The 4,476-nt window shown below is 34.9% G+C and overlaps 1 non-coding gene across 1 annotated transcript; it reads left to right on the top strand.

The window, feature by feature from the left end:
• Positions 1–3,158: 3,158 nt before the first annotated feature.
• Positions 3,159–3,266, top strand: LOC112760732 (small nucleolar RNA R71). Its single transcript, XR_003181159.1, has one exon. It is a non-coding gene; the product is annotated as a small nucleolar RNA R71 (small nucleolar RNA).
• The last annotated feature ends 1,210 nt before the right edge of the window (positions 3,267–4,476 follow it).

The raw sequence follows: 4,476 nt of genomic DNA, 5'->3' as shown, positions 1-4,476 counted from the left end.
AAAGGGAGATGATATAAAAAAATATAAAAAATTATTTTTATTTATTTATTTATTTATTTATTTATTTTGAAAATGAAATAAATTAAAATAAAATAAAATAAATAAAAATGGTTGAAAATTTTCGAAAAAAATGAGGAGAGAGAAAGTGGTTAGGAAGTTTTGAAAAGGATATGATGATTTTTGAAAAAGGTTTTAAATTTTGAAATAAAAATCTGAATTTTAAAGGTAAATTTCGAAAATTTACTTTAAAATAGAGAGAAAAGATATTTTTGAATTTAAAGAGGAGAGAGAAAAAACAATAAGATAGCACAAGATTTAAAATTTTTAGATTTAATGCTCCTTGTTTTTGAAAATTTTGGAGGGAAAACACCAAGGAACACCAAACTTAAAAATTTTAAGATCAAGACACAAGGAAAACTCAAGAACACTTTGAAGACTCACAAGAACACAAGAACATGAAGAAAGAACACCATACTTAAAATTTTTAGAAAACCAAACTAAAATTTTCGAAATCCAAAGGGAAATCAACAAGAAAACACCAAACTTAAAGTTTGGCACAAAATTTAATAGAGAAATTATTATTTTTGAAAAAGAAGATTTTGAAAAGAGTATACCAAATTGCCACGAACTTAGACCAACGCTCTAGCCAATTTGGCAATAAATATAACACTTGTTTTGAAGAAGTATTTTTAAATAACTAAGAATAAAAAAAATAATTTTCGAAAAATTTTTTTTTGAAACAGAAAATAAGGATTCTAAAACTTTAACCAGAAACAATAATAAGAGACTCTAAACCAAAAAGAAAAGTTTTTCCTAATCTAAGCAACAAAATAAAGCGTCAGTTGTCCAAACACGAACAATCCCCGGCAACGGCGCCAAAAACTTAGTGCACGAAAATTACTTCACACTATGTAATTCCGCATAACTAACCAGCAAGTGCACTGGGTCGTCCAAGTAATACCTTACGTGAGTAAGGGTCGATCCCACGGAGATTGTTGGCTTGAAGCAAGCTATGGTTATCTTGCAACTCTTAGTCAGGATATTAATTAGTGGTTATCAATTGACTTGCAAATGAACAAGAGAGCATGAATTAAAGGTTACTTGTTATGCAGTAAATGAGAATATGAGTTTTGGAGATGCTCTGCCTTTTGAATTTCTGCTTTCTCTCTATCTTCTTCTTCACGCACGCACATCCCTCCTATGGCAAGCTGTGTGTTGGAGGATCACCGTTGTTAATGGCTACCATCCTTCCTTTCAGTGAAAATGGTCCAGGTGCGCTGTCACCGCACGGCTCATCATCTGTAGGTTCTCGATCATACCGGAATAGGATTCGCTATCCTTTTGCGTCTGTCACTACGCCCAGCACTCACGAGTTTGAAGCTCGTCACAGTCATCCAATCCCAGAATCCTACTAGGAATACCACAGACAAGGTTTAGACTTTCCGGATTCTCAAGGATGCTGCCAATGGATTCTAGCTTATACCACGGAGATTCCGATTAAGGAATCTAAGAGATACTCATTCAATCTAATGTAGAACAGAGGTGGTTGTCAGGCACACGTTCATAGGTTGAGAATGGTGATGAGTGTCACGGATCATCACATTCATCATAATAAGGCGCAAATGAATATCTTAGATAGGAACAAACGTGATTGAATAGAAAACAGAAATACTGGCATTAACTCATTGAGGCACAGCAGAGCTCCTCACCCCCAACAATGGAGTTTAGAGACTCATGCCATCAAAAGGTACAAAGTTTAGATCTAAAATGTCATGAGATACAAAACAAGTCTCTAAAAGTTGTTTAAATACTAAACTAATAACCTAGGTTTACAGAAAATGAGTAGACTATGATAGATTGTGCAGAAATCCACTTTTGGGGCCCACTTGGTATGTGCTGGGGCTGAGACTAAAGCTTCTCACGTGCCTGGGCTGTTTTAGGCATTCAACGCCAGGTTGTAACCTGTTTCTGGCGTTGAACTCCACTCTGTAACTTGTTTCTGGCGCTGGACGCCAGACAGCAGCATGGAACTGGTGTTGAACGCCAGTTTACATCATCTATCCTTGAGCAAAGTATGGACTATTATATATTGATGGAAATCCCTGGATGTCTACTTTCCAAAGCAATTTGAAGCGTGCCATTTGGAGTTCTGTAGCTCCAAAAAATCCATTTTGAGTGCAGGGAGGTCAAAATCCAACAGCATCAGCAGTCCTTTTTTAGCCTGAATAAGATTTTTGCTCAGCTCCTTCAATTTCAGCCAGAAAATACCTGAAATCACAGAAAAATACACAAACTCATAGTAAAGTCTAGAAATATGAATTTTGCCTAGAAACTACTAAAAATAAACTAAAGACTAACTAAAACACACTAAAAACTATATGAAATTAACCCCAAAAAGCATATAAAATATCCGCTCATCAACTCTCTTTTTGGATTCTCTTATGTATTGCTTGAGAGAGTAATAGGAGGGGTTTCAATGACTCTTTTAGTCAGCTGGCCCACTTGTGCCTCCAAATTTCTAATGGAGGACCTTGTTTCATTCATGAAACTTAAAGTGGCCTTAGATAGATCAGAGACTAATTTGCTAAGCTAGATGGATTCTGCTCAGAATTCTCTGTCTATTGCTGAGTGGATGATGGGAAAGGATTGCTATTGTTAAACCTGTTTCTTCCACCATTATTAAAGCCTTGTTGAGGCTTTTGTTGATCCTTCCATGAGAAATTTGGATGATTTCTTCATGAGGGATTATATGTATTTCCATGGGGTTCCCCCATGTAATTCACCTCTACTATTGCAGGGTTCTCAGGATCATAAGCTTCTTCTTCAAAAGATGCCTCTTGAGTACTGTTGGATGCAGCTTGCAATCCATTCAGACTCTGAGAAATCATATTGACTTGCTGAGTCAATATTTTATTCTGAGCCAATATGGCATTCAGAGTATCAATTTCAAGAACTCCCTTCCTCTGAGGCGTCCCATTACTCACAGGATTCCTTTCAGAAGTGTACATGAACTGGTTATTTGCAACCATGTCAATGAGTTCTTGAGCTTCTGCAGGCATTTTCTTTAGGTGAATGGATCCACCTGCAGAATGGTCCAATGACATCTTTGATAATTCAGACAGACCATCATAGAATATATGCAGGATGGTCCATTCTGAAAGCATGTCAGAAGGACACTTTTTGGTTAGTTGCTTATATCTCTCCCAAGCTTCATAGAGGGATTCACCTTCTTTCTGTTTGAAGGTTTGAACATCCACTCTAAGCTTGCTAAGCTTTTGAGGAGGAAAGAACTTGGCTAAGAAAGCCGTGACCAGCTTATCCCAAGAGTTCAGGCTATCCTTAGGTTGAGAGTCTAACCATATCCTAGCTCTGTCTCTTACAGCAAACGGGAAAAGCATAAGCCTGTAGACCTCGGAGTCAACCCCATTGGTCTTAATAGTATCACAGATCTGCAAGAACTCAATTAAGAATTGAAAAGGATCTTCTGATGGAAGTCCATGAAACTTGCAGTTCTGTTGCATCCGAGAAACTAATTGAGGCTTTAGCTCAAAATTGTTTGCTCTAATGGCAGGGATTGAGATGCTTCTTCCATGTAAATTGGAATTTGATGCAGTAAAGTCACTAAGCATCTTCCTTGCATTGTTATTATTTTCGGCCATATCTCCTTCTTTTTCAAAAATTTCTGTCAGATTTTCTCCAGAGAGTTGTGCTTTAGCTTCCCTTAGCTTCCTCTTCAGAGTCCTTTCAGGTTCAGGATCAGCCTCAACAAGAATGTTCTTATCCTTGTTCCTGCTCATATGAAAAAAAGAAAACTGAAAAGAAAATATGGAATCCTCTATGTCACAGTATAGAGATTCTTTATGTAAGTATAAGAAGAGAAGAATAAAGGAAGGAAAAGAGAAGAATCCAAACACAGAGGTGAAGAGTGGGTTTGAATTCTTGGATGGAAGAGAAGTGTTAGTAGATAAATAAAATACTTAGAAAGAGATGAGGTGGAGAGAATTTTCAAAAATAATTGAAAAGAAAAGAAAAATATTTTTGTTTTTAAAATTAAAAGTTAAAATTCGAGAATTAAGAAAGAAAAATAAAATTAAATCAATTTAAAATTTAAAACAAATAGTTAATTAAAAAGGAATTTTGAAAAAGAGGAAGGTGATTTTCGAAAATTAGAGAGAGAATTAGTTAGGTAGTTTTGAAAAGATATGATTGAAATAGTAAACTTTTTAAAATCAAACAAAAAGTTAAGTGATTAATTGAAAAATATTTGAAAATCAAATTTTGAAAAGATAGGAAGTTAGAAAAGAAGTTAGAAAAGATTTTGAAATTGATTTTGAAAAAGATGTGATTGAAACTTATTTTGAAAAAGAAATTTAAAAAGATTTGATTATGAAAATTAAAGTTGATTACTTGACTAACAAGAAACAAAAAGATATGATTTAAACTTTAAAGATTGAACCTTTCTTAATAGGAAAGTAA

This window comes from Arachis hypogaea, chromosome 16 (genome assembly GCF_003086295.3).
Source record: "Arachis hypogaea cultivar Tifrunner chromosome 16, arahy.Tifrunner.gnm2.J5K5, whole genome shotgun sequence".
In the NCBI taxonomy this organism is placed as follows: Eukaryota; Viridiplantae; Streptophyta; class Magnoliopsida; order Fabales; family Fabaceae; genus Arachis; species Arachis hypogaea.
The sequence above is the reverse complement of the archived record's forward strand: the minus strand, read 5'-3'. Positions and strand labels throughout refer to the sequence as shown.